General features: G+C 44.9%; 1 long non-coding RNA gene across 1 annotated transcript in view; it reads right to left on the bottom strand.

Moving 5' to 3' along the window:
• Positions 1 to 2219: 2219 nt before the first annotated feature.
• Positions 2220 to 12773, bottom strand: part of LOC112581168 — a 49112-nt gene continuing 38558 nt past the window's right edge. Inside the window, exon 2 of the long non-coding RNA XR_006547532.1 lies at positions 2220 to 3060. This is a non-coding gene — a long non-coding RNA (uncharacterized LOC112581168). The remainder of the gene's footprint in view (positions 3061 to 12773) is intronic.

Here is a 12773-nt window from a genome sequence, read left to right as displayed (position 1 = left end):
CATGGCAATGAAAAGCTTTGGGGATGAAGCATGCAACCCCATCCCTGATCCTCATGTAGCGTCCCTGACTCACTTCGTCCCACCCTAGCGGTCAGGGCGGAGGGCGTGTGTGCGGACCAGGCCCAGAGGTGGGCTGGAGCTTGGACAGGGGCTGGGGAGAGGGAAGAGCTGAGGATGCTGGGTGGTCAGAGGACAGGGTTGTTAATGGAAAAGGCTCAGATCTGTTGAAGGATCAGTTCAATCAGTTCAGTCGCTCAGTCGTGTCCGACTCTTTGCAACCCCATGAATTGCAGCATGCCAGGCCTCCCTGTCCATCACCAACTCCCAGAGTTCACTCAAACTCACGTCCATCGAGTCAGTGATGCCATCCGGCCATCTCATCCTCTGTCGTCCCCTTCTCCTCCTGCCCCCAACCCCTCCCAGCATCAGAGTCTTTTCCAATGAGGCAACTCTTCACATGAAGTGGCCAAAGTATTGGAGTTTCAGCTTCAGCTTCAGTCCTTCCAATGAACACCCAGGGCTGATCTCCTTTAGAATGGACTGGTTGGATCTCCTTGCAGTCCAAGGGACTCTCAAGAATCTTCTCCAACACCACAGTTCAAAAGCATCAATTCTTCAGCGCTCAGCTTTCTTCACAGTCCAACTCTCACATCCATACATGACCACTGGAAAAACCATAGCCTTGACTAGATGGACCTTTGTTGGCAAAGTAATGTCTCTGCTTTTGAATATGCTATCTAGGTTGGTCTTAACTTTCCTTCCAAAGAGTAAGCGTCTTTTAATTTCATGGCTGCAGTCACCATCTGCAGTGATTTTGGAGCCCCCCAAAATAAAATCTGACACTGTTTCCACTGTGGGGTGAGGCTTATGCACATACTTTGCAAAGAGTGAAAAGGTGCTCTGATGCTTTGATCAGGTGCATGTTGCTACACATGCCATAAAGACTGGATACAAATGTCTTAAAGATTAGAAGAACCATGTCACACTTCTGCCTTGAGGTGTCCTGGTTCCTCCAATGGACGGCTTCAGCCTTGGGGACATGTCTCCCAGGATGACCCAGGACACTGGCTGAGCTGCACCTGCGGGAACAGAACTGCAGACAGACGCGTCGTGGGCGGGGCCTGGAGCAGGGATGGGCGGGGCCTGGAGCCGGGGTGGGCGGGCCCTGGAAGGTGACAGGATTTTTAGGGAGGGTTTGAATGTCAGTTTTGGGGAAAACTAACTCTCTCTTTCTCAACAGCTAACAGCCCTAAAGAAGCAATAAATGCTTCCAGCTGCTCTGCCCAAGCTTGCCTGGAACCAGCTGTCATGAAGAGGAGATAAGGTCTCAGAAATGTTCAAATTGTATAGTTTTTTTCTAATAACAGAGTTGCTGACAGTTGTGAGGCCTATGCCATGTTACCTATTAAAATAGTTAAGGTCAGCCAACGTTTTAAAATCAAGAGAATTAAATTGTGTTAAATAGGCCCAAGACACACTGTTGGTTATAGCTTCAGAAACTTGGGTTTTTGTGTGTTGAAGAAGGTCAGTTTGTTATAAAAGAAATTCTCTTTATATAATAAAATCATATCATACTGCAAAGTCTAAGAAATCTTCACATTTGGAAGGGGGTGTGTTTGTGTCTGTGTATAAGAAAGTCTAAGTTTGGGGACTTTCAATGTGTACTTTTCTAGAAAAGTTTGCTTGCCAACTTCCCAAGATTAGCTGAAAGCCTCTCAGAACCTTCTGGAATGCTACTAACTTCCAAGAAAATGTATTGTTTCTTCTAGAAGGTTAGGGAGAATTGGTGGTGGTGCTCAGTTGCTCAGTTCTGTCCAACTCTTTATGGCCCCATAGACTGTAGCCCACCAGGCTCCTCTGTCTGTGGGATTTCCTAGGCAAGAATACTGGAGTGAGTTGCCATTCCCTTCTCCAGGAGATCTTCCTAAGGATCAAACCCAGGTCTCCTGCATTGCAGGCAGATTCTTTACTGTCTGAGCCACCAGTATGCCTTTTCCACGGTTGTTCCCAGCATTGTCCTGCCCTTCCTTCCATGAAAAGAAGGGAGTAATATTCCTCAACTTTAGTTTCATAGGTGTCCACAATCATCTGCAAATTGACCAGCCTCATTGACAAAATTTCCGTAATTAGGCAGGGTGGTGGTGGTCGGGAGGGGGTTGGAAATGTGCTCAGTGTATCAGGCAGCTGTTACTTTGTAACAAGCAAGCACACAAAAAGTCTCAGTGGCATACAACAAAAAGCATTTATTTAGCTCCTGCATCTGCAGGTCAGCTATATACCTCTCAACTGGACTAGTCCTTGCATCCTAAGTTGGCTGGGGGTTGACTGAGCTCAGTGGGGCATGACTGAGCTCTTCTGCTTTGACTGAACTGTCTGGGGAAGCACGTCTCCCTGCAAGCCTGCTGGTCTGTTGGGCAGGGTGCCTTGGCCAGCCACAGACCCAGGGCATATTTTTACAATGGCAGTGGCCGAAGTATAAGAGGAATGGACCCACTGCAAATGCTAGCTTTGTGTCATGTCTGCTAAGATCGCTTTCACCAAAGCAAGTTTTAGAGCTGATCTTGAAGTTAAGGGGCGGGGAGGCACTCTTACTCGTGCTTACGTGGGAGACCTGCAAAGTCACTTGGGAAGGGATGTGGACAGAGTGAGGGGTAAAGGGTTGGCTCCCAATGTTATCCATTAATACCACAGTGTACAAGATACTTCTCTACACTGCTCAAAAAACATGGGTGCTCTGTGTTATCTTCAGCCTGGCACTCAAGAATAAAGGGACACTTTCCTTTATCATCCTGGGTTGCCCTGTCTAGTTTTTGTTTGCCTCTAAGCCCTAACCCTGTTTCCCAGTGGAATTCGGGGTTTGCCTTCTCCAAGCAGTGTCACCCCTGGCACACCACCTCTCTGAACCTGCATCATCAGTCCCCTTTCTTGGCTGCTGGTCTGGGTGTAAAGCTCCTGGAAGGCTTCATAGATCTACTGAGCCTCTGAAGCCTGTCATCCAGCCTGTATGGTGCCCCGCAGGCGGTAGGTGCGCTCAGTAAATATGTTGTTTTCGGCCAGGAGCTGGGAATGAAAAAGCAGAGAAAGAAAAGTTGGTCTTCCAAGTGCTGTAGGGGTGGGGGAGGGGGAGAGCTTCTGCCTCAGCCATCAGGACTCTCTCTCTGCTCCGTTTTCAAGCTGGAGTTAGAACGAGACAGAGCAGGTCACTGGCTCATTCCAAGTCCTCGTACCACCCTGGGGGCCTCAGATCAATCCATTTTCTGTTTCAATGACTGTGTCTCCGCCTCACTGATCTCCCTCAGTTAGTTCACAGGGTTAGTTCTCAGGGTTGATTAGATGATGGAGATCATCATGGCCAATAGAAGGGGAAAAAGAAGTAGTGACAGATTTTCTCTTATTGAGCTTCAAAAATCACTGCAAATGGTGACTGTACCTGTGACATTAGAAGACACTTGCTTCTTGGAAGGAAAGCCACGACAAACCCTAGACAGCATATCAAAAAGCAAAGACATCACTTTGCTGAGAAAGCTCTGCATAGTCAAAGCTATGGCTTTTCCAGTAGTCATGTATGAATGTGAGAGTTGGACCATAAAGAAGGCTGAACACCAAAGAATTGATGCTTTTGAATTTTGGTGCTGGAGAACACCCTTGAGAATCCCTTGGACCACAAGGAGATCAAATCAGTCAATCCTAAAGGAAATCAACCCTGAATATTCACTGGAGGGACTGATGCTGCAGTGCCAATACTTTGGCCACCTGATGCAAAGAACCAACTCATTGGAAAAGACCCTGATTCTGGGAAAGATCGAGGGCAAGAGGAGAAGGGGACAACAGAGGATGAGATGGTTGGATGGCATCACTGATTCAATGGACATGAACTAGGGAAAACTCTGGGAGACACTGAGGGACAGGGAGGCCTGGTGTGCTACAGTCCATGGGGTCACAGAGAGTTGGACACAACTTAGCGACTGAACAACAACAATGAAATGTACACTTATGAGTGGCAAACAATCCTTTTACAGTGTCATCCCATCCTGAGGGTCTCATCTCAAGAGAAATTTTTCCTGTTGCCTCCTACCCTACAACAATAAGTTTACAATGGTTTATAATAAGTTTCCCTCTTTGTGCTGTACAGTGCAATGGGGGTTTGACAGATGTATAAACTCATTTATCATTAGTTTCATAGAGAAACATTTCACCAGCCACCTGTTTATGCATCCTTCTCCCTCCTTCCCTCCCCCAAACCCTCTTGTTCTGCTTTGATAAGTGAATTAGGAAAGGCAAGATGCTATTCTATGACCCTGGGATATTGGCATGGCTTTGCCTCTGACTTCTGTGTCATCAGGAAGGCTAGAGGGCTCCTCTGACTACAGCCATCCTGCAGGGTTAGGCAGACAGTCTGTAAGTGAGGCAGAGGGTGCGGAGAGCCCAGCACATGGTTGGGGGCTGCACACAGGTTGTCCCCCTCTCGCTTGCCTCTGTTGTGGGTTAGCTGATATTTGGCAGTTGGAAAGAGGGTGAGGCTGCCCTGGAAATCTGAGTAATTATACTTCCTTGAGATAACTCTTTCCCCTGCCTGCATCCTGAGGGGATGAGCATCAGGCTTCCCTGGCCCCAGGTAGGGGGAAGATCTGATGGGAAATTTGATTTTCTCTGTGAGTTTATGGAAGTCAGAGGCCAAGACTTGCATTAATCACCATGAGGATTATTGATGGCCCCATTGCTTGTGGGCATCACCTGTTCTGAATTGTCTTTTTGGGAGGACCATTGAGAACAACCTGAACCAACCCCTCGTGATTGGCTCTGACCCACCCTGACACCAGCTGCTGAAGGCTGGCTTCCTCCAGCAAGCCACCATCCACCCCCCTCCATCCCCCCCCGCCCCCCTCACTCCCCCCCCACCCGACACCATCCCTGCTCCTCAGTTCTCCTCTGACATGGGGAAACTTCTTCCTCTATGCATATTCAGCCGTCTGTGGCAGGATTTCACAACATAGACACTTTTCTTTAGCACAAGCTTTCATGATGCAGATTGGAAATGACGTAGCTTAATTTGGAAGCTTGATTTACAGTCAGGATACAGATATTGGTTCTAATGTAGAGCTTGTGCCTTGAACAGGAAAAAGGTGTTACTCACAACTCAAAACATTTGTTGGAGTGACTCTGTGCTTGGTTTATTTTATCAACAGAGGATTGATCAAGATCGTGCAGGAAACAGATGGCACATGCAAATGTAACGTAGGAGGGTTGAGAGAGGTGTTTGCTCCCAGGTAGTACAGTGGTAAAGAACCCTCCTGCTAATGCAGGAGACATGGATTCGATCCCTGGGTTGGGAAGATCTCCTGCAGAAGGAAGTGGCAACTCACTCCAGTATTCTTGCATGGAGAATCCCATGGACAGAGGAGCCAGGCGGGCTACAGTCCTTGGGGTCACAAAGAGTCGAGTCAGGCACAACTTAGCACCTGAGCACACACGTAAGGGAGGTGTTTGCAAAGGTGTGGATGGGGAAAGAGCACCAACAAGGAATGGGGAGATGCTGCAGGACCAAAGTCAGTGAGAAGCTGCCCACCTTCCTCGATGAGCAAGAGGCAGGGGCTTGGCAGGAGCTGTGGGTTTCAGAGAGGGGTGGTCTGGAAGGAGTTGTGACTTTGGGTGGAATAAAGCAGACGCTGTCAATGTGCTGTCCAGCAGGGAGAGAATCAGGGAATAAACACCTCACTTTCTCCCCTGCTATTCACTGGCTTGATGGTACCTCCACTTGCCAAATCCAGTGAGAAGCCAGAAAGCAAAAAAGCCTGAAAATGCTTTCCATCAAGATCAGCTGTCTGGGGCCCCAGGCAGGGTGGGGAAGTGTGGACAAAAGCTGGGAAGCAGAAGAGTGTGGTACCCAGCACACTTGGATTATAAGCAGGATAAAGGTGATAAGAATGGGAGGTGATCAGGGCTACTGAACGTGTTGCTGGTGAAAAGGAAACACCAGCGTTAGTTGCACGTGAAATAAAATCCTACATGTGCTCCCTGATGTCTGACTTTGCAGCTAGGTGGTAGAGAGGTGACCCTTGAACAAAACAAGAGTTAGCAATGCCAACCTGCATGCAGGCAAAAATCTGATGATAACTTTATACTCAGCCCTCCATATTTTCTGCACCCTCAACCAGCCATGGAGAGTGTAGTACATATTCATTGAAAAGAATCTGCGTACAAGTGGACTCAGGCAGTACAAACCAGTGTTGTTCAAGAGTCAATGGAAACTAAAATAGTATGGAGATCTCTCAGGAAATGAAAAACAGAATTGCTATACAATCCAGCAATCCCACTCCCAGGCAAATATCTGGATAAAATTATAATTCAAAAAGATACATGTATCCCTAATAGCAGCACTATTTACAGTTGTCGAGACATGGAAACAACCTAAAATGTCCATTGACAGATAAATGGATAAAGAAGATGTAGGACATACATACAATGGAATATTACTCAGCCATAAAAAATCAAACAATGAGATTTGCAGCCACATGAATTGACCTAGAGATGATCATACTAAGTGAAGTATGTCAGAGACAGCAAGATAAATACTATATAATATCGCTTCTACATGGAATCTACAATATGGCACAAATGAACCTATTTATGAAACAGGCTCACAGTTTGTTTTCCCTAAAAGTAGTCATAATTTGCAGTGATGTCATCGGTGAGTTTCTTATTGATTTGGAATGATGAGAGAAAAGGCATATCATCAATTGATTCTAGAAGCTAACATTAGTAGATGAAGGCAGTGGACATGGGACTCTTTCCTGTCTGGACTGAGTATGAGGGGAGGGGGGACCTCAGGCTTTCCGACAAAGCAAAAAGACTTAAAGTTACCAAAAGGGAGGAGAGAAGGGATGGAGTGGGAGGTTGGGATTAACAGATGCAAACTCATACATACAATGGATAAACAACGAGGGCTTACTGTCTAGCACAGGGAACTATACTCAATGTCTTGGGGTAAACCAAAATGGAAAAGAATAAAAAAAGAATGTATATATATGTGTGTGTGTGTGTGTGTGTGTGTGTGTGTGTAGCTGAGTCACTTTGTTGTACAGCAGAAGTTAGCACAACATTGTAAATCAACTCTACTGCAGTTAAAAAAAGTCAATGTCAAACATAAAAAAACCCTTTTATTTAAAATATCTGTGGGGCTTCCCTGGTAGCTCAGTGGTAAAGAATCTGCCTGCCAATGCAGGAGGCACGGGTCCGATCCCGGATCCAGGAAGATTCCACATGCTATGGAGCAACTGAGCGCATGCATCACAGCTACTGGGCCTGTGCTCTAGAGCTCAGGATCCACAGTTATTGAAGCCTGTGAGCCCTAAGGCCTGTGTTCTGCAACAAGAGAGTAGCCCCCACTCGCCACAACTAGAGAAAAGCCTGCAAGCAACAAAGACCCAGCACAGCCAAAAATAAATAATAAATAAAATAAAAAATATCTACATAAAAATAATTTATGAATCCCAAATTCTTAAAGCCCTGCCTTTTCACCACCTCCACATCTATTGCCACCGAAATAACAACTTTTATTGTGGTTTTTAAAAGTACATAGTGTAAATTTGTCTTCAACAATTTATACTGGCTTGTTGGCTATGTCCGGGTTCTCAGACCCCAGATTTTGCAAGCAAAATCCATCAGTTCTCCTTTTCATCAGAAACGCCACCGAGGGTTTTAACATTTAGATTCCTTTCTCCAAAAAACATTAGAATGGAGCCTTGGATGCCCAGAAATAGACACTTCAAGAGGAGGATTTGTGTATGAGTGATTTATGAGGAAATCTCTCTGTTGGGAAGGGAGTGTGGGAAGCCAAACAAAGGGGTGAGTCCAGGGGAAGCCACTGCCTAAGCCGAATTCTGAGGAGGGGCTCTCGAGTGTTAACCACCTGGCAAAGTCTCCCCAGCTTCCAGGCAGGGAACCAGGCTCTTACTCCCCTACATGTGTCATTGATGGCCACGGGCCCCACAGGGATACAAACTCCTGGAGCCTCTGGTTGTCTCCTCACGTGTGGCAGGCTAGCTCTGGTAGCAGAAAAGTTCTCTGAAAAGATCAGCTGGTGTAAACCCCCAGGAGTGAAGGAGGAGGGGCATCTGGGTGGAGCACGGGAGGTAAATGTCCCCTTGGAGTCTCAGGCACCAAGTGCCCGGGCTTAGAGGCAGCGATGGCTGGGCTCACCCTGGCACAGTTTTTTCCGTTTTCTTCTCTGTCTCCTGAGGTTGTCCCCTCTCCTCCCCATACTTGATATCAGAAAGACACATTTTATACTTTATACTTTTATATTTGCATGGTTATGCTTCTATATTTGCATGGTTCCTTGGGAGAAAGATTACCAGTTGCCTGGTTCCTTTCATTTTCAAGGTCATAGGGCTGCCACACTTCTCACTGTGTCAAAGCCTAAGATTTTAGCAGATGAGCATGTTTCCCATTTCCAAATATATGTCTGCACAATCTGGAAGAAATGGACAGATTCTTCTAAGACTGAACCAGGAAGAAATAGAAAATAAGAACAGGCCAATCACAAGTGCTGAAATTGAAACTGTGATGAAAAATCTTCCAAAAACTGAAAGTCCAGGACCAGATGGCCTCACAGGCAAATTCTATCAAACATTTAGATAATGTGTTCTTCTCAAATTCTTCCAAAACACTGTTGAGGAAGAATCACTTCCAAGCTCACCCTACAAGGCCATCACCTTGATATTAAAACCAGACAAAGATATGCTGCAAAAAAGGGAAATTACAGGCCAATGCCACTGATGAACATAGATGCAAAAGTCTTCAACAAAATACTTGCAAACAGAATCCAACGCATTAAAAGGACCATACACCATGATCAAGTGGGATTTATCCCAGGGATGCAAGGATTCTTCAATATAAATCAGTGTGATGTGCCATATTAACAAACTGAAGGATAAAAACCATATGATCATCTCAATAGATGGAGAAAAAAGCTATTGACAAAACTCAAAACACTTTTATGATGAAAAGCTGTCCAGAAAGTGGGCGCAGAGGGAAACTACCTCAACATAATGAAGGCCAAATACAACAAATCCACAGCTAGCATTGTTCTCAGCGGTGCAAACTGAAAGCATTTCCTTCAAGTTCAGGAAATAGATAGAAAATATAGTTATAAAAATATTTTTACCAGAAAGTGATGATTTAGTTTTCCAATTATCCATGCAGTTTGATTCCATTTTACTTTTAATCATCACATGCTTCAGGAGACTGGGAACAGAAAAAAGAAATGCTAAGATTTAAATGGGCCTCACATTCAACTGAGCTTGGTTAGTAAGAGTTATGTATTGACCCCTTCCACATGGTGTCTGCATTAATGTGACTCATTTAAACAGGACACATTTCCCTAAAAGTAGTCATAATTTGCAGTGATGTCATTGGTAAGTTTCTTATTGATTTGGAATGATGAGAGAAAAGGCATATCATCAATCAATACTAGAAGCTAACATTAGTAGCTGAAGGCAGTGGACGTGGGACTCTTTCCTGTCTGGAGTGAGTATGAGGGGAGGGGGGACCTCAGGCTTTCCAATCACATCCTGCATCCGCTCTTCCTTCCTCTGTGTAGACAGAACTTTGGCAGAGGTGGCTGGGCTGGTCCGTCCAGCCCGGTCTCCCCTCCTGGCCAGCACAGGCTGGTCAGTGATGTGTTTGTAGTCACTGTGTATATGCAGTCGTGTCCGACTCTTTGTGACCCCATGGACCGTAGCCCGCCAGGCTCCTCTGTCCATGGGATTTTCCAGGCAAGAATACTGGAATAGGTTGCCATTTCCTCCTCCGTGGGTCTTCCCGACCTAGGGATTGAACCCAAGTTGCCTGCGTCTCCTGCATTGGCAGGCGGATTCTTTACTGCTAAGCCAGCTGGGACAGTCTTTGTGCTATTCCAGCTTCCTTGTCACCACTGTTTCGGATGTGTCGGGTGTCCTGAAGTAGCTAAAGCAAACACAGATTAACAGATGTGTATGCACATTTTCTGTCACAATTCGAATGCAAAGGATGACTATTCTCTTAAGGACTTGTCCAAGACAATATGAGGCCAAGACAATATGAGGCAGTTTAAGAGGTGTCTTTTTGTCTACAAGTAATAAATGCTGGAGAGGCTGTGGAGAAAAGGGAACCCTCTTACACTGTTGGTGGGAATGCAAACTAGTACAGCCACTATGGAGAACAGTGTGGAGATTCCTTAAAAAACTGGAAATAGAACTACCTTATGACCCAGCAATCCCACTGCTGGGCATACACACTGAGGAAACCAGAATTTAAAAGAGACACGTGTACCCCAATGTTCATCGCAGCACTGTTTATAATAGCCAGGACATGGAAGCAACCTAGATGTCCATCAGCAGATGAACGGATAAGAAAGCTGTGGTACATATACACAATGGAGTTTTACTCAGCCATTAAAAAGAATACATTTGAATCAGTTCTAATGAGGTGGATGAAACTGGAGCCTATTATACAGAGTGAAGTAAGCCAAAAAGAAAAACACCAATACAGTATACTAATGCATATATATGGAATTTAGAAAGATGGTAACAATAACCCTGTATATGAGACAGCAAAAGAGACACCAATGTATAGAACAGTCTTGGGGACTCTGTGGGAGAGGGAGAGGGTGGGATGATTTGGGAGAATGGCATTGAAACATGAATAATATCATATATGAAATGAGTCGCCAGTCCAGGTTCGATGCATGATACTGGATGCTTGGGGCTGGTGCACTGGGACGACTCAGAAGGATGGTATGGGGAGGGAGGAGGGAGGAGGTTTCAGGATGGGGAACACATGTATACCTGTGGCGGATTCATGTTGATATATGGCAAAACCAATACAATATTGTAAAGTTAAAAAATAAAATAAAATAAAAAAACACTGAGCCAAAAAAAAAAAAAAAAAGAGGTGTCTTTTTTTTTCCTCTCCTACTTTACAAAAGCAGATCTCATGCCACAACTGTGCCAGTAAGCAGTTCTCAAAAGGCAGTTTAAATGAGTGTCTGTTAAGAAGTAGGCTCTGATTCACATTGTTGTATGGTAGAAACCAAGACAACATTGTAAAAATTTAAAAATGAACAAAAAGAAGTAGTGTCTCTGTTCTCTTGAAGATAAGGTTCTCAATGTCACATTATTAAAATCTGTGTTAAATGTCTAATCCAATTAGATTTCTCCATCTTACATTTACTGCTGTATTTCCTTGTAATAAGATTAGTAGATGCAAGCTATCACATATAGAATAAACAAGGTCCTACTGTTCAGGATAGGAACTATATTCAATATCCTATGATAAACCATAATGAAAAGAATATAAAAGAATGTATATATGTATATACTGAGTCACTTGCTATATACAGCAGAAATCAACCCAACATTGTAAATCAACTATACTTCAATAAAATAAATTAAAAACAAGGAAGAAGGAGCCGTGTGCCAGCCTCCCAGGTCCAGAAACGACAGAACTGTATAGAGGACGCTGGCCCGAAAGGTGGGCGACTGCTGCTGTGACAGCCTAGGATGCTCTTTACTGGCCAAACCGAAGAACCTTCAAAACCTTCATTCTAATCTTCATGAGTCCTAACTTTCCTCAATTAGAATTATCCAGCAGAGATCAGAGTCTTTATGCCACAATGTTTCATATTTGAATTTGGTTCACATGGGGCCTCCCAGGTGGCTCAGTGGCAAAGAGTCTGCCTGCCAATGCAGGAGACGTGGGTTCAGTCCTCGGGTCAGGAAGATCCCCTGGAGAAAGAAATGGTAACTCACTCCAGTATTCTTTCCTGAAAAATCTCATGGACAGAGGAGCCTGGCAGGCTACACTCCATAGGGTCACAAAGAGTCGGACACGACTGAGCATGCGCACATCATAAAGGGCAAAAATACAGCATGGCACACTGAACGTATAGAGCTAAACTTGTCTAGACATTTCTGACTTGTGTCCCCTTGCCCCCTAATTTCTAAAACATACAAATAGCTTATACAACTCATCAGTTCAGTTCAGTCGCTCAGTCGTGTCCGACTCTTTGTGACCCCATGAATCGCAGCACGCCAGGCCTCCCTGTCCATCACCAGCTCCCGGAGTTCACTCAGACTCACGTCCATCGAGTCACTGATGCCATCCAGCCATCTCATCCTCTGTCGTCCCCTTCTCCTCCTGCCCCCAATCCCTCCCAGCATCAGAGTCTTTTCCAATGAGTCAACTCTTCGCATAAGGTGGCCAAAGTACTGGAGTTTCAGCTTTAGCATCATTCCTTCCAAAGAACACCCAGGACTGATCTCCTTTAGAATGGACTGGTAAAAGCCAAAACAACCCAGTCAAAAAATGGACAGAAGACCTTAAGACATTTCTCTGAAGAAGACATACAGATAGCCAAAAGGCACATGAAAAGATGCCCAACATCATTAATTATGAGGGAAATGCAAATCAAAACTACAACTCACACCAGTAAGAATGGCCATGATTCAGAAGTCTATAAATAGCAAATGCTGGAGACGGTCTGGACAACAGGGAACCCTCCTACAGTGTCGGTAGGAATGTAGATTGGAGTGGTCACAATGAAGAACAGTATGGAGGTTCCTTGGAAAACTAAAAATAGAATTACCATATGATCCAGCAATCCCACTCCTGGTCATATATCCAGACAAAACTTTAATTCAAAATGATATATGCTCCTCAACATTCACAGCAGCACTATTTACAACAGGCAGGACATGGAAGGACATTGACAGATAAATGGATAAAAAAGATGT

This window comes from Bubalus bubalis, chromosome 21, assembly GCF_019923935.1.
Source record: "Bubalus bubalis isolate 160015118507 breed Murrah chromosome 21, NDDB_SH_1, whole genome shotgun sequence".
Lineage (NCBI taxonomy): Eukaryota > Metazoa > Chordata > Mammalia > Artiodactyla > Bovidae > Bubalus > Bubalus bubalis.
This window is presented reverse-complemented; position numbering and strand designations above follow the sequence as displayed.